Source organism: Ischnura elegans, chromosome 4 (assembly GCF_921293095.1).
Source record: "Ischnura elegans chromosome 4, ioIscEleg1.1, whole genome shotgun sequence".
Lineage (NCBI taxonomy): Eukaryota > Metazoa > Arthropoda > Insecta > Odonata > Coenagrionidae > Ischnura > Ischnura elegans.
The window spans coordinates 130,384,705-130,407,205 of NC_060249.1; the positions used below are offsets into that span (position 1 = coordinate 130,384,705).

The 22,501-nt window shown below is 39.2% G+C and overlaps 1 protein-coding gene across 5 annotated transcripts in view; it reads left to right on the forward strand.

Moving 5' to 3' along the window:
- LOC124158055 (ceramide phosphoethanolamine synthase-like) overlaps positions 1–22,501 on the forward strand; it is a 63,263-nt gene that overhangs the window by 23,542 nt on the left and 17,220 nt on the right. The window contains exon 1 of one of the 5 annotated variants that reach the window (XM_046533225.1): positions 13,295–13,506. The exons of 2 other annotated variants lie outside the window; for them this stretch is intronic. The gene's annotated coding sequence lies outside the window, so the exon portion shown is untranslated. Of the gene's footprint in view, positions 1–13,294; positions 13,507–17,279; positions 17,541–17,576; positions 17,596–22,501 lie in introns of those variants that run through there. 2 more of the 5 variants (XM_046533224.1, XM_046533226.1) reach the window with 2 other exon arrangements.

Consider the following 22,501-nt stretch of genomic DNA (forward strand, 5'->3'; position numbering starts at 1 on the left):
TCTATCCAAGCAAACCTTCGGCGCGAATAACTGAGTGAGTTAATTATCTCTGAAAATTCTATAAATATTTTTTCTAAAGTTGAGTGGCTTTTAATCATTTAATGAAACACTTTTTCTGGAAAATCCTTGTGAATCTACATCTACATAATACCCTGCGAGCCACCTCTAGGGTGTTTGGCAGGGGGTGATCAATCATCAGCATGCATCATGCAATTGGACTCCCACATGCACACCACACTGTCCATAAAACGCCACGCATACTAGCAAATTATACTACCACATGCTGTTAGAAATAATAATAAAATTTAGAAACATGCATTAAGCCTTACATATATTAATAGGCTAGAGTACAAGTCATCTGATCTATTTACGAGTTCTAACGCTGCCGTTATAATCTCCTATTGATCGTGGAAAAAAAGACATTCTGAATATGTCTGTCCTACGGTCTATCTCTCCTATTATATTTATATGATCTGATCCTACGTAGTTTTTCTGGCGTCCGTAAGATATGGCTTCGTTTGAAAAGAAACTTCTTTTTAATTTGTCTAAAAGGTTTGGTCTATTTTTTACTCTTCGGAAAAGTATCTAATTTCTCTCACTTTGTCGTCGTTTCCTTATATTCTTTTAGCAAAACCCATCGTACGATTATCTTGACCGGTTATTTCCCGAATATGTCTATTCCACTATTGATCATAGAATATTCACTAACGGGCGTTGAGAGAGAAATGTTTATTGGCGAAGAGGTAGAGTCTCTTTCAGTCACTCTTGAATCGGAAGCATTTCAAAGTGAGCCTCTGTCCGTCATCCGAGCCATTTCTCTCTCCTGTCCAACACTTGGCGGAACGCACTAATGAGGTGAAGAGAAGAGCCGTTTATGTTTGAGCACAAAGAGATCTTTTTTACGAATAGACATGACCAATCGCGAGACACCCGCAAGGAAGAGCTCCACTCTATTCATCGTAACTAGAGGCCGAGAGCAAGTGTATTTGCCCCATTGCAATATCGGAGAAATAACTGAAGGAAATCGCATATTTCCCTCATATTCCTATTCCCCATGAAGACAATCATTCATATTACACGCGACCACACTTTGCAGTTGTTTTTGCGCTCAGGGTGAGAATTGGGAAGGGCGATTCTCGGCTTCTGCGCATACGGCACGATTCAAACGGGATAAAGCCAAGTCAGGTGATGGGTTTGTTTATATTTTGTTTGAACCGATTGATACTTTTGTTTATATTTTGTTTGAACCGATTGATACTTTTGTTTGCAGTTTGTTTGATCCGATTGATACCTTTGTTTGCATTTTGTGTGCTACTGAGATAGAAGGAGAGGCAGAATATATAAATATATATTTTTAAGGTTTCAATAAACTAATTACGCGGTAGTAATGTTGAAACGCAATGCTGCATATCACTTCGCCATTCATTTTTGTCTGAGACCGCCTTCATGCTTACGTCATAATCTCAGAATGTCGGTGCTTCAAAAATCCATTTTTCATTCGAATGTTCCGAAACATTGGGGTTCTTAGCTATGCATGTATCTCCTTGTAATCTTAATTTTCCCCATCGGTAACGTTTACGTACAAGAATTTGTTCATCGGAAAACCTCGGGAAATTTTAATTCCTTCATCCCGATAACGTTCGACTCCATCCTCAGGCCATAATTTTTTCTTTGATTCATGTATTTTAATCAATGACGTTTAATTTCTTTTTTTGATTATCGGTGGTTTTCTCTGGATGAAACATTCTGACAGAAGTCCTGGGAGTTGCGACCGATTTTGAGCATTTTGCACGTCCAGCTGCGGTGAATTGTTGCTACGAGTAACCTCGATGCATAACAACATGTTTCGAAAAAGGATTGAACAACTTTTTGGCCGTAAAGTATGGGAAATTGGCCTGGCATAGCGTATGATTAGGAAGTAGTGTCGAAATATGGCAGACAAGTGCGTGATGTGGCCCGTAGAGGTGTTTTTATTGCACGATCAATTTGATTACCCCAATGGGTTATGCCGTTTTTTCATGGGTTGGGCGAGTGGCAGATTATTTTTCAGCGTGGGTTTATTTCGTGGGCGTAGCGATACAACCTCATGTCTTCATGATATGATATCATGTCTTTCATACTCGTTGTCAGTTTCTTAATGCGCTCTTTACGGCTACGGTGCCCGCTGTGATTTTTCACCTTAATTTGTTTTTTCTTTCTCTTTTTAGTCATGTAACCAGTAGATTCATTTATAGGGAAAAATATGCATATGCATTGAGCAATACTTGGAAACCTGTGCTCAGGATTATCCAAAAGGCTAGGCAAAACCATCACTTCAGCCAATCAGAGCATGCCGCTGACGGCAGCCAATCAGCAGTCACCTGACAACCAGAGTAACTGTGTATAAGCAAATTAAAATTCTCACTCGACACTCACAGCCCTGAGGACGATGGTCGAGTCGGACATCTAAACGTCGCAGTTATGCAGTTCCTGACCCGGTGGCGATCCCGAGAACTCTTTGCTAAGTCTATTCGCCGGGAAAGCACGATATCTTTCTTCCCCAACAACCATATTGAATAATAGGCTACAGTACAAGTCATCTGATCTATTTGTGAGTTCTAACGCTGCCGTTATAATCTCCTATTGATCGTGGAAAAAAGCCATTCGGAATCTGTCTGTTCTACAGTCTATCTCTCTTATTTTATTTATATGATCTGATCTTCTGTAGTAAGTTGGCGTCCGTAAGATATGGTTAACTTCGTTACTAAGACTGCTCTTGAATTTATCTAAACGGTTTAGTCTATTTTTCAATCTAGGGTCTGGCAGAGATTCCCATCCGAGTTTATCTTAGAGGTCAGGTACACTAACAAGACTATCGTACCGACCTTTCACATACCTGGCAGCTCTTCTTTGCACGCGTTCGAACTCTGTTATTAAGCCTTTTTCATGAGGGTACCAAACACTGGAAACGTACGTATTCTAAATGGGGTCTAACGAGGGAAAAGTAGCTAATTTCTCTCACTTTGTCGTCGCACTTTCTTTCGTAATTTAAAAAATAAAAAAGCTAAAGTTGGCACCCACAAGTCGTGAGTTGCTGACTTCATGAGAGTTCCGGTTCAATTACAATTCCGTTTCAATGAAAACCCCTCGTTGCGGGAAGGAATCTCTCTCAAGGGTGTTCAGAGGCGGAGGAGCAGCTAAGAAGCGGTGACCCTCTGGGTTGATTTGCGTGACGTCATCAACTTCTCTGTGGGTGAGTGAAGGCCGTCGCTTATTTTCCGTGAATAGCTTGAGAAGTTGAAATCGAATCGAAAAACGAAAAAAAACTTGTCTCTTTTATTTCTCAAACCCTTATCTTAATTGACAGTTAATAGAAATTGCTGAACAAGTTCTTTCTGTTGCGTTGATGAGCATGTTTATTTTTTCTCTCTTACTCAATATTTCCTCATGATTCTCAATTTGCCATTAGCCAATTATAGACTCCGAGAAGATTTTTCGCTGGGTCACAATTTTTGTATCCACGCTGTCGCAATGTTTTTGGAGTGAAATTTTACAAAATCCAGCGAGTTAAACTTTAAGGAGCCGCCGCATCATTCCTATCACTCGATCCGACGTATAACACACTCGGGAGACGTGACTATTTTAAACTTAATGCATCGTGTTTGATCCGTCTGAGGGTAGCCGCTCGCCGACACGTTCCTGTATTTTAAACGTTGGAATTTTTCAATTGGGAAGATAGTCGAACAACATTTTCATATTTGTCATGCATCATCAAATGTTGGCTAGAATCAACTCCATTGTAACATAACGCTGGCCTCGCCATTTTTCTTTTACCACCTCATGGTTTAAAGTAACAATAAGGGACCCACCATATTGTGGATGCGCGCTAAGAGAGAGCAGTTGGTGTTTTTGGTAGAGGGAAGTTGCTGAGTGCGGCATCGTGTGAGGCATAGCCCACTTAGAAAAGGAGAATTGACAAAGGAGCTGGAATTAAGGAGGGGAACGGGAGATTTTACAATAGGACGAGACCATAGAGCATCTATGCTCTATGGACGAGACCCAAAAAGATGAGGGCCCGCCAAGGACGAACGCCACGCAAGCCGAGAGGATTTTCCAGACCACAGAGGGACAAACCAACCTGTGTCGTCGAATGATTGGGTTGTATAGTCTGTACATCGTAGGGTGTCTCACGGGCCCGCCACCTACCTGAGTCGGTCCGCGAGCGCCACCCTACGGCAGGGGGAGGAAAGGACCGACCATTAAAACTCAATGGGACCGACTCGGGTAGCTGGCGGGCCCGTGCGCCACCCTACGGTTTACAGACTATAACTATAAACTTTTATTTTCATATGAGATACGAGAAGCCATAAGGCAAGAGATTGGCCAAGAATTAAGTTTGTGACTGGTATCCCTTTGTATCAAGTAATTGGATTTTGGGAAAAGTTTAAGTGATGAAGTGTGATAATATACTTAAGAGAAGGAATAATTATTCATATACTACATTTGTGTCTAAATTATAATATGCAGTTGGTCATGACCTAAGGGTATAAGGAATTATTTCGATTATTTAAATTGTCTGTAAATTTATTATTTCATTTAGCCAAGTAAATTGCAAACGTATCTCTAAACCTGCAATGTTTCGTGTATTTTCTTTTCCGACGAGCAAGCTCGGGCAAATTAATTATAATATAAGGTAGGAGATGATATCAAACTCGTGGTTTCTTTCCAGGTAAAACAATAAATAGATTTTCGTGTCACATGTTTATCCACGACGTGGGGCATAATAATACGATGTGGAATAACAACTAAATTTTCTTGTTGCTCCGTTCAACGAAATAATTTCGAAGTATAGCTTCAAGTTTAGAGGAAGTAATGCGTGTGGAAAAGTGAGGGGTCGAGCGGTCAAGTGGTCCGCTGAGGAATTTTTACCAAGGCCGTCGAGGCACAGGTGACGCAATTGGATGTAGAGGAATCTTTCCTCGAATGAAGGAAAAAAGGACCGCAGCGGAGAAGAAGAAGAATAAGATTTTGATACGCGGCTGAAAAATAATCAGTCGTAAGTGTAGGTAGATTGGATAGGTTGACCTTGTAGAATAAGCTTAATATTCTGCTCGTTATAGATGTATCCCATAATTCGTGAAATAACTTAAACTAAGCGGACGAGGGCAGAAGCGGATGCAGAAAAAACTCAAGGGGGGGCGCAAAATATACTGCAATTTTTGGCAACACGGGCGGCCCCACAGGGGGGGGGGGCGCACCCCCCACCACGAGGCACGATCACCGAGAGAGAAATTAAGAGAAATTGATGAATATTATCATTATTTTAATTTTTTCTCTCTCGGTGGTCATGTGCCTGTGCTCTCATCCATATCTGTCACTTGGGCGAGGTAGGTATTCATGTCCTCTCGTGGCATCAAGCCGACAAAAATTCTAGCAAGCTATCCTTTCTTTATCAAAAATTATTTGTTTGATACAGCCAATGCTTTGTATTCTTGTAATGTTGGCTCATGAGGAATTTAACTATGTAGTACTTTCCAAAGAGAAGTTAATGATAAGTCATTTGTAACGCGTATACTTCACCTTAACTTATTCTGCTTTTTAATCTACTCCACGTTTAACTTTTATTTTTACTGATCACTTCGCCTAGCATACTGCGTTTTCCATCGCACGGAACACTAATAAGTGTTATTTCCTTAAATCATCAGCTGTTGGTCACAAAATAGTTTCAGCTCTTCTTCTACTTCTTATTTCGTCTCGTACTCGCTTTTCTCCCGAGCGATATGGATTCCTAACCTTAGAGACAGAAATCTTAATGTTGTGAGCCAGAAGTCTTATCTCGGGTCATCAGTTACAGAGGGTAACTTAGCTTAACAAATTCTTAACATTCCTACCCGATTAGATTGGATCTCATCCACTGGGTCTGTGTCCTGGGCCACAACCCGTTTAACAGAAGAAACTGACGCTTCTGGGTCTATGCGTCAGTGTATTGTGTTTATAAATGTATGCGCAGAGTTTAATTAAACATTAAAGGTGAGTGCGAATAGGAAATGACGGGTATTGGATGGGGTTGCGTGTGACAGACATTGTTCTCTGTTTCTCCCCCATTCCAACAATGGAAAATCACACGTGACCCCCCAGCCCCTCCCCCTTTTCCTCCCACTCTCCATGCCTCCCCCTCCCCACCCACCCCAACCGCGGATAAACATTTTCCACGCTTCCCTTTCGTCGATTAACTCGTCATTGCAAGTCAGTCGTTCTCCTGATCATAACAATTTGGCCCTCGACGACGCGTGGCCTATACCGCACGTAATTTTGTTTTCAGTAATTAAGATCCCTTAGTTTTCTCTCCCTATGCAAAAAAATACCACTTTCTGTATATTGTTCGTTCATATTCCTTTAGGTTTCAATTAAAATTCATTTACACATTATAATATTATGTCTGCATTGTTATAAATATTTCATGAACCGCGTCATGCATTAAAACGACTTTGATCTTTTCACTTTGATTATCAATTATGATGAGATTTTAATGTTTTGTTTCGGATATCCTGAGGGTATTGATTCATTCATATCAGAATGAATCATTTGATAAATGTTTCACTCTGGTATGATTTTAAATCATGTCTACAGTGGATGAGTTGGTAGGGCAAAATATTGGTCCCAGCGCAAAAAAAAGTTTTCATAAGAATTCATGAGGAGCTTGGACTTAACCTTTAGCGTCTCAGTTATAATTTGCGCTGCGCATGCGCAACCGCGAAAACCACGACGCGTCGTGGGCGGAAATCGAAAAAAGTGTGACAAAACCCTAAATTTTCACTATTTTTTTGGTAAACAAAAATGGTACAGTCCAATAGAATAATGTCCAAGGATCAAGGAACTATGGCTATTTAAATATTTGATTCACCCATGAAATCATTAGAAGCCGTTAAAGACGAGAAAAAATTATAAAAAATTTCAATTCTGAATTTCTGCAAAAATCGAGTATTTACTTTCGCTAGTGAGCCGTTAATATGGTTTTCCATAAATTTCAACGCATATTTTATAAAAGAATAAACTTTTTCTAAGAATTATACGGGATAGTTTAATTATTTTTATCAATTTTTCATATAATAATTAAACATTTAAAAGTGCATTGTTTTTGGACTATTTTTGACATAAAGTGGAAAATAACTTTATGAGGGCGACGAGACTCGATCATAAAATTCATATGGGAAGAAAGACCTGAATATTGACTAAATGATCCAAAAGAAAAATCTTGCTCCAACTTGCTACCTTGCTTTTAAAGATGGGATATGTTTAAAAAGTCAACGCAGCCGGCCGGCCCGGCCGCGGAATGTCCTGATTTGGTTTTTGCTCCAGTGTAAAGCAAATAATGGTTCCACCACCTTTATTTTTACCCCAATTGTTAGGAAAGATGTGACATCTAAAAGTAAAGGCAATATTTTGTCCAAAAAAACTTTCGTACTCTCTTGTGGCACATAGAAAGTATAAAATTCGCCGCTGCCGCCGGTCACCCAGGAGCCCGATGAGGACGTGTGACCATACGTCGGTAGAGTGCTTTGTTCTCTTATTCGTACTTATTCTCACATGCATATACACGGGGAATTTCCCGCCCTTTAGGTCCCTTCCGTGGAGTGCATTGATAAAATCCATATCCTTAATATTATATAGATACCACGCATCTATACATTCTGTTATGTATCGATACATTATGGTAAAGTCGTTTAGGGTTATGCATCAAAGTTTCTAAGTCAGTGATAGTACTTGTATGAATATAATAAGAATCTAATATGCAGCGCTTTTAATATTGAAATTAGGGAATTTTTACTGTTTCCGCCATTTTATTTTAGAGAGGCCCCTGATTGTTCTAGGGCAAAAATAACATTAGATTCGGATTAAGGAGGTAAAAATAATTCAATCTCGAAAAAATCGTGGATCTACGTTGAATAATAACGGAGATATTAGTTTTGTCAAGCTTTTTTCGATTTCCGCCCACTGTGCGACGTGAGTGGGCTCCTCAGGTGAACTTGTAAACGGCTTGACGACATTCATCGGACATAAATGTAGGACCAAATCAATCAATAAATGGAGATGCGGGTGAAAGGCCGTATCTGCGATGAATTTTTCTCGGGTTTCCGATCGGGTTAAACTCTCCATTTATGCCCACGCGAACTTGGAGGATGAATAATCTTCATCATTCGAATAGATATGAGATTTTAATGATTTTTGTGAGCAATGAGCAAAAAAATATTTATTTATAGTATTCTTACTTGTAATTTCGCTTCAAATACCAAATTTAATGATTGGAGACCTCAAAGTAATGCTCAATCATTATATTATACATCCACAGTTATTTAAAATCGTTAATCGTGTTTTCAATAAAAGTATTTCTATATTTCCCTCAATATTAACATCATAATTAAGACTTTCTCCTAGATGTTCCAAACCGATTTTTTTCTGAATCACCTGGAATAAGTTTCCTTGCATCCTGAAGATTAAGAGCGTTTTTTTTTTCATTTTGATCAATGATTACGACTATGGATATATTTAATGCCAGGTTTTTATTAATTTCAGTTCACTCTGCGACGTTTCCATGGAAAAGTGTTCCATCAAAACGTCGGCAGAAATGGAGGCATAATTCGGTCGAAAGTTCGAATAAGATCCGTCGCAATAGTTCACCGGGAAGGCATCACATTCTCCTTTAGAGGAGTACTTATGCGTTTACGTACGTGATCATTGGGTTTGGAAATGAAAAGAATCAAATTAAAGGAATTAGTCATTTCACGTGGAAAAAAAACTTTTTATGATAATTATTTTCATGAGGAGCATCAAAGGTAGTGGTGACGCGTGTTGAAAGGATTGAGAGACTCAGCTGACACCAAAAGGACTATATATTGCTCCGTGGAGAAATGGAGGCGCCATCTTCATGTTAATAACCCGCAGGACATGCGCGGAAAACACATTTGGTTTGCTGATTTGTATGATTTCTCCGCGATATAACCAGCGAAGCCTGCACGGAAGCGGCGATAATGATTGCCTTCAGTGCGACGGCTCCAAGTGTGTTTTAACCTTCAGAGGGCGTGTAGTAAAGACACGTATCAGCATTAATTTAAAGCGTTTGCCATTTCCACAAAAACATGCATAATTTAATCGCGTCCCGGGCTTTGCTAGTTACTGCTAGTGATGGAGGAATCGATTTCGATTAAAATTGAAAATCGAATTTCAAATGCCAGAGATAGAAGAAATCGAGATCGAGCCTTGATATCCGACTTTCGATTAAAACCCGGTTTTTCGACTTTAATCTTGAGCATTTCGTTTGATCGCAGCACTAACAGTACAGGCCTACGATAACGTCACCCGTCCTATGATTAAGGCCGGTAAAATTTGGAAAGCACGCCGCCCTCGATCATCAAGAAAGCATCGCCATTAGTTGATCGTTCTTCAAAATGTTAGTGAAGCCGAATTGTTCCAAGTGATTGTCCCAAAAATTTTATGTGCGTGTATTTGTAAATATTTACTACCAATAATTCATGCATATATTCTATGAAGATTTTTGGGATTTTCTTCTAATTTCAAATGCATATTTTCATTTTCTTCGGTAAAGTAAAAACATTTTTATACATACTATTTATCAAAGAACCGTCGACATTTTTATCAGTCGATCTGTCAGTTCAAATTTCGATTTTTGTTGAAAAGTCGATCTTTTCATTTCGATTAAAAATTAAAGTTCGAAACATCGAATTTGACTGAAATTTTTCTTTCCCTAGTTACAACATCATGAAGTCCCCCTTTTTTCATATTTTTTTGTTGTTGGCACAGGTTTATGATTTGGGATGTTGATGTTGCGTTTTCACAAAGTCACACCTAAATCGTCTAAATTTTTTGAGCTATAGTTTCTATTGAATTTTATCATTACACTTAAATTGCCTTACTGGGGATGCATATCTCAAAATCTAATTATTAAAATTAATCGTAATTAGTAGTTAAATAAATGAATGATTAAATTTATCCGTTGAGACTGTGTAATCTTGTAAACTTTTGATCGTTAGGTTGGTCATTAACTGTTTTCTAACGATGAATTTAGGCAAATATGCGAATTGCTGTATTTAGGCTCACAGCTTTGCTAACAGGAAAAAAGGACTGTACATGGAAAATAATTAGCCCAATTTTGGACATCAAAAACACCTCAACGAATAGCGTCATTGATTGAAGTGACTGCAAAAATGTTGGGAGACATCACCATACGAGAATATTTGAGTGTATTCGATGGATGATATCGACGAGGGCTGGAAAACGTAGCTCATAGCAACTGAAGCAGAAACATTTAACCTTAATCATTACCTTTTTCAGAATAGTGATACATCACTTCTACGAGATTACTATTTTATAAATTAAATTTAAGCAGTTTTGTTTAAGCAGTTTAATGTTTTGATGGGTATCCCATTATGAGACTGAATTAAATTGTAAACTAAGGTACCAGACAAATAATTCGAGTGATAAATAAATCCGAGTTATCAAAAATTCTGAAGCGCGGTTTGAATTATTCTTACATTTCATCTTCATCAAATAACCAGTCGACATTTTATTTAATCAGGAGATTCCTCCACAAGTTCTTTTATTTAATTTGGTTTATTGAACGATAAAAACTGTTGATAAAAAAAATTGATAGTAAAATGGTTTATTATTATTTATCTGATTAAATGTGTAACGCGCTTAGGAAGTATAGTTTGACCTAAAGTCGATTGCAAAAGGATTATCCTAGTAATTTTGTATCATGAGACATAAGTAACATGTCTTTTAGAATCGAATGCTTTATCGAAAAAGTTAATGCCACACCTGAATGGAAATAATTAACCGCTTATGACTTCTACGGAATTTGTATGAAATATAAATATTATTATTTGCTGTTTAAGTAAAAGAATTATTCATCTATGGTTCATTACAACATTTGCAATGATCACATTTTGTACGTACCTAAGTCGTAATTCACCTTTGAAAAATTGGAAAAAGGTGTAGTGAATTTTATGGAATCAAATTCATGCATCTTAGCCGGGGCGGAGTATTCGAGGTGAGGTCATCACTTTCCTATGCAATACCTATCATGTGTAATGTGTTTCATTTCGGATTGGCTGATAGACAAGTGTCAATAATGCATTCTTAAGTTACTTCTAAATAATATTATTTTAGGTGGTGATATGAACACTTTCACTTTCACCTTAAAGATTAGCTTCAATTAATTTTTTCCCAGAAATTGCGGGAGGATGCCGCCTTTGCGTCTTATTGGCACTACTTACTATTAATGGTTCTTTAAAACAGAGGTTAAAACGGCTAATCTGAATTCAAAACGAAAACATAGAATATCTGTGCACATTCATTCCGAGAAACTTAACACGGATGGATGTTTCCCTTGGTGCATTAGCGGTGGTGTTCCGCTAAAAAATAAATAAGAATCGTGACCGGGCGTGTCAATTAGGTTAATAAAATCTCTTTCCGAAGTTGGAGCTATGATGTTGATGGATCTAATATATAATTCATGAAAACGAAGTAATGACTCTCCATGTTAATTACTCAAAATATCATATATGTATATATATCGCCATTAGTGCCTATAAAAAGGGTCAAGGCCCCCGTTCCCTCCTTAGCGGAAATTTTTATGCAAGGTCATTACGCATAGGTCATAACTTACGCCTTGAGGCGCCGAAATTTCATGAAATGTGATTACAGCGAAAATTTTGAATTCTTTAAAGTTTAATTCCGTGATTTTTAAAGTTTTAAAACTATTTTTAAGAATTTGTAAAGCATTTCACGTAGTCTGCATAGCAATCAAAGAAGTAAAAAATTCTTGAATTTAAGGCACACCTTATCGTAATACGCGGATGTTCGGTACCTTAAAATATATCTACTTATTAACGGTAACTATCTCACTGGAGAACTTACTAAGATGAATTTTCTGTAATCAATAGGTTAGTTTCCTTCATCAAAGAAAACGAAAGGCATTGATTGCGATTCGTTGCCCACAATTGGTGTATTCACAATATACATATTATTTGTTTTTAGAAATCCCAGTTTAGACGAATGGCAATGGTGATTTTTTATCCTCATTTGAAAAAGGCCAGATTGGCGCCCATGCGATGCCACTCCACGTGACGTCACAGGGACCTAGTTTCTATACGAGTAGATAGGAGTTTTACATTGCCTGAGATCACCAATGCATGCATGAGGAACAGAGGTCAGGCACAGTCTTCAGGGACACATCTCTATAATAATCACCTATCAAAATTGCCTAAGGTCGGAAAGTTTCACTCGCTTGAAAGTGTATTAATAATCCTTATTTAAGCCAAGGGCTACCTGCTTGCTGGGTACTCTGCTACCTGCTAGCAGCCTGCATCGTAGCGGCGCTCATAGCCTCGCACCAAGGTGGCCTCACACGGCGGCAGCCGGAACCAAACTGAGCTCACACGGGCTTCTCCCAGCATTCATACTTAGCCGTCGCGTTTTCGCGCGCTTGAAATTTTTCACTTTTAATTTAATCGCGAAAAATACATATCGTCGTTTAAAAATCTAAAAGCGTGAAATTCGTACTCCAAGAGTAATAATCTTTCGATTTATGCAATGAAATTTGAAAGGAAACCAACCTATTCCTCTACCTACGTCATATACTGTTTTTATTACCTGATTTGAGATAGTGAGTATTAATTTTAATAATTGATAATTTCGTCGATTTTTATTATAGCTGATTTATATGTTTTATGATAAAACATCATAATCTTATCAGTTGTAGGAATGAGTTTAGCCATGCGAAGTTTTTATCAGCTGAAGACAAAATTCGGAAGCTAAAAGTCGATTTTTAAGCATGAAAAGTGATTCGCCTTTTTTATTCCTAGTGAGAGCATCGGTTTGTTCCATGGAACTCCCTGATTCTGACTTAGCGAATGCCTTTTGCGCGAAATACAAGTTTTAATTTCATAACTAAGCCAATGAAAATGTGTCCAAAAATGAAGTAGTGACTTTAATGAAGCCAACAAGTTATGCACGAGAGGTAAGTGGTGGCGTCACGTTTATTTCCCTAAAGAATTCTTATTTTCATTTCTTGCGTGAGTTCCCACTTTCGTCAATGCGAGCCGAGGAGGATCGGGAGGATTGGATATACACACGTGCCGGCTGAAGGGAACCTGACGCCCGCCCGCCCCACGACTCAATTTCCCCTTTAAAAAAATAACATTCAGGAAGAGCGCAACTCACCGCCGCGTGGAGGCGCAGCGATCGCACCTCCCTCCTCCCAGCGCTCTGCTTTTCAAAACATTCGGATGCATCGTGGGGTCTCGCCGGAAAACTCTTTGAGCCGGCTCGAAATAGGTCACGGCCAACAGTTTAACGAACCGAAAAATCTCCATTTGGGAGTGCTAGAGGCCCCATCTAGACCAGTCGAGTCGCCTAGCCCAGCTGGTCTCCCCTAGTTCAGTCGTCGAAGAGGTGACGAGGATACGAACGAGCTAGCAGCCGACTCTCCGCTTCTTCGAGGAAACCGTGAGTAGAATGCTTTTCGAGTGAATATTCGAAGTGTTTTTAGCCAACTCACGTGTACATTTGATCTCTCTCATGGGTACATTTCCATTGATTTATATTCTATCATGTTTCAAACAAGTTCACTTTCTTTAACAAATATTCGATTTTTCGTGATCCGAATTAGGCATCGCAGGTGGCCAAAATTCAAATAGATTCTCATCGGTGCGGGACGGATGATATTTTTTTCTGATCAATTTTACCAGCTTCTGCGATTTTTCCAAAGAATAGTTCGTAACGGTGGGGATTCGTATCACCGGCAACTGGTTACTTGCAAGGAAATTAACAGTTGTTATCACAGGGAAGTCCGAGGGACCGGGAACTCACCTCGTTAAAGGCGGGATTTCGTCACATGCTTGATCGTTATGAGCGATGTTTACTGTATTTCAATGCCTTAAAGTCATTTGTCTACGCATGAAAGACCTCAAGACGCTTAACTGCTGCTATGTGTTGCATACACCCAAGGCGCGTCGGAAAGCAACTCATCGCTTCAGAACACCCTCCAAAACAACGACTGTATAATTCGGCCCCGAGTGTTATCGGATCAGCGTGAAGCTACTGACATCGAAAAAGGGCCCTTGTAGTCATTGCAGTCCTAAAATAATTGGGGAGCCCTAAATTTCCCTTGTCTAGGTTATAAAATAGAGTTCAATTGCTATTTCTGTTTGTCGTTAGTTTCCTGATACATACCTGAAGTTTTCATGTAATCGGACTGAAATAATTAAGCGCAATTGATTTGGGAACGAGTCAAATGGCATAGTAAGATATACGATTAACGCTCTAGTTTCATACCCACAAGAAAAGCTTTCGAGGCAAAGATTTCTTTATTTACTATTTCAAGGTACCCAGACTCAAAATATTCCTATAAAATTTTTCGATTTAGATGAACAAAAGAAAGACTTTCGTATACCTGTATTCCATTGTAAGGAATGACTTTTTTATGCTTGGGATTTAACGTTGACCTCTCCAATTTTCTATAGTGCCAAAAATTGTCTATTTCCGACGTAACCACCATTTTATTTCAGGTATAGGGACGTTAGACAACGTAATAATGCTGTATATTAAATGAAAATGACGATTAATTTAGGTTGGTAAATCATGCGCAGTGGAATGGAATGAAATTGCGAAATGTATCCCGAGACGATGAAAACAAGGCTATTTTGCTGCATGAAAACGTCGAAATCTATCATACTATCTTCTCTTTATAAATAGGTAACTTAAGTACTTCCACTATCCAACTCCTTTCAATTGATAATGACGTAGACTTGCGGCAAGCGAAAGGTAAACTAAGGCAACGTCGCACTTTGAACTTCCTATTAGGAAAAAAGTGCAGGAACAAGCCTTAGTATTTATATCTATAGAGAAATTCTTCGAATCTAGCTCTGTTATCTTTCATTCATATGCTGTCTTTGCCATACTAACGTTATCGAACAGGGTAATCTAGGTGCATTGGGCAACCGCAGGTGCATGCAATCCATTTGATTAATCTTCAAAGCTCTCCTGGGATGAGTGATTCCGATTTCAAATTGCGCATCACCACCCATTGATCTTCGGCTATAATTTCTAACTCATTGTCTCTTTGGAACTTAACTCCGTTATCCTGATATTTTCTGTCCACAATAATCTGTCATCAAGTATTAAATTAAATTGCAGATATAGTTATTGAGGAGTTGGTCTACAAATAAAAAAAAAATACATCAGTTCGCCGACGTTTCGTTGTTCTTCTTTTAGGGATTGAATGGATTATTTTGTAATCGAAGGAAATTCGGACTCTCAGCATAAGCAATATTACGAATTTAAAATCACTTTTGATAATCGGTAGTAAAAAGAAAACAAAAATGCACGTACCTTAATTGAAATATCGGAGAGTTACCTGTTTTGTTTTTTTTTGCTATGTTACCTTGTTTCAATCAATTCCGGTGTAGACCTACTTATCTCAAGGACTATATATGCCTATTTATTATATTGATATCTAAAAGACTTAACTATTTATCAAGAAATTACCTCGACATTTTTTCTGAGTTAAAGTATTTATCCTGGAGGCATAGCTAAATATTGTAATGCTGTCTAAGTACGGATTTGGGCTGAAAATTTCAAAAGATATTATTTAGTTAGCATAACTTTTTAGCATAACATTCGATACGTTGGAATGTATTTTATGGAGCGATGGGTCGTTGTAAGGGGGTTCAATACCTTGACAGAAATGTGTTCCGTCAGCTATTACGACGTAAAATCGAATTTTAAAAAATTGAGCGGCGCCACTTTCGCAGCAGTTCGGAAATGGATTTTTGGTATTTTCTGTAGCACCAGTGGGAGAGAAATTTTAACTGCATTCCATTCTCCCACAAAATTGTATAAGTCTATAATTAAAGGGAAATGTTTATAGGGTATATGAAATGTTTAATACCAAATGAATTGTGCATCTCATGCTCTATAATACAGTGGCGGAGTGAGGGGGAGATTTTGGGGGATGAAACCCCCCCAGAGCTCGGAGAAATTTTTAAGTTAAATCTATTTTACTTAATTGGATTAATATTGCTTATAGAATAGTGTGAGGGTTAATAAAACATCCCTCAGAAGGCCGTAAAAATCGCCATTTTGAACCATTTATCTTTATTTTTTTCCGGCGGAGGGCCTCCGCACCTCCCACTTACCCTGGCGGGTATGCAATACCCCCAAGGCTCCCAGTATTAGTTGCGCCTGAAACCCTCCCTAGCCTTAATTCCTAGCTGCGCCCATGCTGTTATAAATCCACCTCCAGAACTTAAATTTACTTTCTCTCGTGAATTGGCCGATTCGTCGAAGTATATTTTCTTAAAATTAACGCAGGAGTCTTTTGATTAGAGATAACTAACGTAAAATACATAAAGGATCTGCCGCAGTATCACAGCGAATAATGCCAGTGAGTGTTAAATTCAGTTTTATTTAGTAACACGAGAAGACTGGTTTGCTCTCGTGCAATGACTTAAAAAACTCGTAATGAGACGCCTCCAGTGTTTGTTTGAACAGTGGCAAAGCAGCGGCCTTTCCACTAGGAGCGATTTCTATGTTTCCTATCGTTTACAGCGACAGTAAGCGCGGGATAGCGGGAGATAGTGGCAATCATTGCGGAAGGCGCAAATTCGAGTAATAAGTTGGAGGACTTGGTGCAGAAGAATATCTGCCCTTAATTTGTTCGATATTCTTCGTGAAATTAGATTTCGAGACAAATAAATAAAGATTTGCGTGGAAAACAATGAATTTTTGCCATATAAATTTTATAACGACAGCATCTAAGTGGATAAGAAATATATCTTATTTCCATTTCGTGACATTGAGAAAATATTCTCTCGGTCAGATTCGAACCACCATACTCGTATTACTGTTGCGGTCATTTAATTCGCATTGTGAGTATCATAGTTACACCTTTTCGTACCTTTATGGATTTTGTGTGTGGTGGCAGAACTTTTTCTAATAGCATTTGCGAACAGTACCAATTTTAAATCGCCCATTCCCCATTAATTCTATATCTGCTAGGAGCTGTGTGTTTCCGCTGATTTTTTTAGAAGCATTTCACGACGAGTCGATTTTCCTAGATCACCGACTTGGCACTGCTCATGAGTCGAGGGAGGGCGATGGCCCCCGTGATGGGGCGGCCGCCCCCATGTGCCTCCTGAGGGCGGGGGTGGAGAAGAGCCTTATCACCGAGCACCGCCCCCTTTCCGCGCTTTCAAAACTCCTTCAGCTGCCTCGGAAGCGAGTGTATCATCAACGTACGCTCGCATGTGTGTGTCCTAAGAAAAGTGCGTGACGCATCTCTGCGCGTGCATTATTTCTAACTGGCTTCGTGGATACAGCACGGGCATTTCGTCCTTGTCGAGTGGCACGAGAGGAAGGCGTGGGAATTTTCGTCATCCTTGAATTCTGCGCTGGACATCCCACCTCCCCGAACGAAGCCAACGCGAAGCTTTATTTGACTTCGCTTTGGGCGCGAGCATGTCGACTGCCTGAATCGCTACGTGAGTCTTTCCGTCAAAGCTTGGATTGGTTTGACGAGATTCTAACTCCAGTCTCGTAAGTCGCGAGGAAAATGATTTGTGACCTCTCACTGTTGTTTTATTCATCGCAAAAGTTAATATAGTGTATAGAAATTACAATTTAATAGTTAGCGGTGTTTTTGTTTTCCCTCATAATGCGAGGAAAGTAGTGTTTCACTGGCAGCCTATCTCGAATTACAGTTATGCCGCAGAAAGCCGTCATCGACCAAAATTTTAGTTAGAACATTGTTAAATTAAAGCAGTGTGATTCGATTTTCAGGCTCGCTAAGGAGATCCGTTTAATTATTGAAACATTTTTCTGTTCGCTGTCATAAAATTATTTTGAAAATAGTTTTGCTAGTGGATGGTGCTGAAAAGATATGAACTAGTGATACTACTAAGTGCTACTAGGATAATAATAGGTTTTTTAGTTGGTGTAGATCGCTTGCGCTACAGGAGCTGCGTTCCGCATACACTTTTAGGCAAATGTTGCCATCTTTTTTATTGCTTTTTAAGTAAGCGTCGAAATAGATCTCCCGCTCAAAACGATAGCGGAGTGAAATTACACGAATTCAAGCCTCGATTTCTACGGTTCGGAAGCCCAATTGCGTGAAATCCCAAGAGCCCAATCGCTTTTAAAATCGTTTTTTGTGATGGATTGAAGTTCTCTGCCCTTGGTTGTTCTTGAAAATGTTGCCTTGATTCTATTTTTATATTGACTTTCCCAACACTCGCCAGATCAGTTCATTGGCTGCCCACAGCGTCACGCCTCCCTATTCTACATCCAAACATCACCTCATGAAAGTACTCCCCTCGACAAGGAATCGAGCGAGGGTTTTCTTCAGCCTATCGAGTCATTACCTTGTAACTTTCAAAGAGTTTGATGGTGCTTTCCTATGTTAGGTGATTTGTCAACATGTTATACCACGTATTGGGTGGCAAAAATGTCGTAGAGTTAAGAACCTCGAAACCGCCAGGCTCGCTGAACTAACAACGAGAATGTTGAGATCCCAAGATCTTTGATAGACGCAGCATTGGACTCTTATTCTGCTGAGCGATTACAATATTCAACGAAGCAATATGGTTATTAAATAGCCCGTTACCCATTGAACTGTTGAGGTACATATATCCAATGCAACCCATCTTTCGTTTGTTTTCATGACTTACTTTTTGGAGTTATGCCTCGCGTAGATACCTAAATTCAGGCCCAGCGTCAATTCCGTACTCTCCATCCTTCAATATTTTCCTTTTACATATTCCTATTTCTGATTTTAGCATTGAAAGTAAAAGTTATTGACGTACTTGACCAAGTGCCTTTTTATTCGAAATTCCTGATGAGGACGATTACTGTAAGGTTTGGCCAAATGAATGGTGACCGCTTTTGATTTTATTTTGCCAATGGCCTTTGAACGGCAGCCTTATTTTTACGTGTACGGGCGCAGCGTGATGAAACATTTTACCATAGCACTGTAAGTTCCACGTCTCGGATACATCGTACCGTTACTTTCATAGAAGAGGGAGGAGAGGATCTCGTTTGTTTTTTTTTTCTTGTGATTCGGAAGTTAGTAGACAGAGGCAGTTGTCGTGAATGTTGCTGCTAGTCGATAAAATTTTTACAATACGTGTGAAATAAATTTCAAATATGACTTTTCTTATTTAATTTACTGTTTATTGGAAAATTTCAACAAAATTGAGTTTATCCTATGATTTTATAAAAAATATCATCTCATTTAATTCGATACATTCTGACGTTAAACTCCGCTCTAAGCCGACTGAAATTTATGGATGATGTTCCGGCACCACTAACAAGAACACTCGCACAAACTTCATAACCGTCAATCGCATATATTTGCCTTCTCCTCGTCGGAGACAGCATTGGCATTTTCCTCAAACCATTACCGCTCCAACTCGCAGTCGTTTGAGCGTATAAAAATGAAATTTCCAACTGAACAAGCCTCTAAATTATCGACTGAGTCAAGTTTTGTTGATCTGCTGAGATAAAAACAATGTCGACGATATGCTGACGGCTAATTAGCCGTAAGTCGCGTATGGCAATAGATTCGTAACTGTTATTGAACCAGCTTTCCCCCTCGTTACCCATCACAGGTTTTTATACACCTCCAACGAAAACTTTTATGGGCAACTGACAATTACGTAGTTCATGCACAGTCGTTGAACGAGGGAGTGTGGACATTGCTGTCTTATTGTTGAGCACTTGGCAGTCGATGCGTCTTGCGCGTTGGATAGATAGGGACCTGAGGGCCCGCTAGGCGTCGCGCCGTTGGGAGATGGACCCATGCAATGGGTGTGGGGGTAATTCGTGTGGGGTATGACGTTCGGCCAGCCATTACCTGCGCCCGATAACTGCCGCTGCCTCAATAGAGCCACGCTAACATCCGCTAGTGGTTCTCCCCCCCCCCCTCTATGCATCCATCGGGTGTGTGGGTGGGGGATAGACAAATCGGCCGTAGCCTCGAGCACGATGCTTGCGCAATCGCTCTTCGCTACTACACGGGTGACGGACCGTAGGGCGCTCACATTAAAGGCTTCGCTTCGATCTGAACTGTGCAAAACAAACGCTCATTTCCAAATTAAGCCATCTGCTTCTGGCACAAGGGGAATACTAAACGTGTTATTATAAAAAAAAATGAGGCTCCGAATAAATATATGCTTGTAAGTAGGCTCCAGGAGGTTGCTAAGAAACCAAAAGATGAGACCAAGTTTTTTCAGTTTCCTAATCTCCGAAACTGTTGTACACGGTTTTCCGTCTTCTGTGACATTACAATATACTACACAAAGGATTCCCTTATTTGTATAAATACGTTCATTGCTATCGTCCAATCAAAACTTTGTGTGCTAAAATGTGTCCATTGGACCTTTTCGCTTTCGTAATTTACTTCGTAACTTTGGCTACCTTCTCGGCAACATGATAGAGATCGCATTCCGTTTCTATTTTCGTTAGATTATTAATAAAAATAAGTCATGGGACACTCGCTACTCACTCTGGATACCACACGAGCTGCAGGGTTAGAATAAATCCCTACTTGCAGTTCTTTATCTCAAGTGTCACAACCAACCCAATCATAAGGCAGACTGGAATTAACTTTCCTATCGTGAACTAGTCACACGATGTTTAAATAACTCACTCGGTGGGTGATTGCTTACGAAAATACTCCTCTCTTCCTAGAGTTATCTTTTTTCCTGGTAAGAGACTTTCCTCGAACTTGCCGATAAAAAACCTGCTGTCATTCTTTCTATCTCGAACGCAAGCTGCAACGCGTGATTCTTCGCATGTGCTTCCTGTGAGAACATCATTATCTTGGCCATATCGCCTGTGCCGTGATTTCTAGTAACCTTTTCGTTTGATTTCCAATTTTTTGGACAAAGTTAGTCATCAAATTTCAAACTTCTTAGAGAAATAAGTTATTTTTTCAGAGAGGCATCACATCGTTGTTCTGTCAAAAATATCTGTACTTCTGGCCAAGGCCGTAGCCAGAAAATATTTTCGGGGGGTTTGTGGAATAGTAGACAAACATACAATTATTTTTATAGGATAAATAAAATAGCGTATACAGTTAAATATAAATATTTATTATAAACTATAAATATATAAAGAAAATATAAAAATATTATTATAAAATTGAATTTAGCCTTCTAGCTTTCTTTGCAGCGAACAAATTAATTAACTCCTGTCGATGTCAATTCTGCGGTCCCTCAGGAGGCTCATAAGTCACTCACCTCTCTAATAATTCACAGCACTATTATTTCACACACTGCACCTACAAATTCTCTTAGATAATTATTGACTTAAGTCTCATTGGACTACTAGATGTCTCTGCACCGCTATATAACATCGTCGTGTGAGCACCAAGCGAGCATAAAGTATCTATTTTTTTTCATTTCGGGGGGGGATCATTCCCCCTTGATCCCTCCCCTGCCTACGGCCTTGCTTCTGGCACGAAAATCATCATTGGTATCAAGTAGACAATAAAAATGAGATAGTACATCATTATGTGAAAGCTGTGAAAAATCGTGACATGTCCTTGGTTATTTGGTTCTGTTCTAATGTAACGCAATATTCAATATGTAGTTCTCAAGCTCTGTAGGTAATCAACTGGTGGGCATCAGTGGCGTAGCCAGGAAATTTGTTCGGGTCCAAAACCAGGGGGTGGGGAAATTATGAAAAACAGGGCACTGAGTCGCTTTTCACGATCAAAAAAAACCTAAATATTATAATAAATCTTTTGTAAATTCATGATTTTTCAATATTTGGTTTTCTTTGTGCTTCAAAGTAAGCGTGCTTTTATATTTCGAGGGGGTCTGCCCCACCCCCTCGCTACGCCACTGGTGACCATTGCTTACTATAATAATAATAATAATAGCAAATGAAATAAATAAATAAAATAAATAAAATATAAACAATAAATATATTAATACTAATAAATAAGTAAATTACTGAGGTATGGGAGTGGAAGCTGTTTCATAAGAGTGTATAACGGAATGACCATATTTAATTAAAGTGACAATTTACGATACCTGTATATGGAAATAAACCAAAATTTCAACTCTTTTCGTCTCGGGAAGGCATCGCCTGCCGATCGCTACCAATAATCACCGAAAAAAAGATGAATGTTGATTTTCCTCGGCGCAAAAGCGCGGACTTGAACATGCTTCCGGGACTCCGTTAGGATAACCCGTTATCCTCGAGACAAAAGCAGTAAAATTAAGGATGTTATTGCTCTGAGGGCCCTTAGGTTTATATAATTTTACAGCTTAATTAGTTGTTCGAATCATCTTTACAACATGCGGCAATCATCCATTTTTGGATCATTGCGTTGCTTGGCGGGATTTCGTCTCAACTCAGGCAATGAGATGTCAGGTGGTCGTCTCCTATTTCTCATGAAGTTATTTCGCACGTGAAAGCAGTGTCTTTACGATGGATG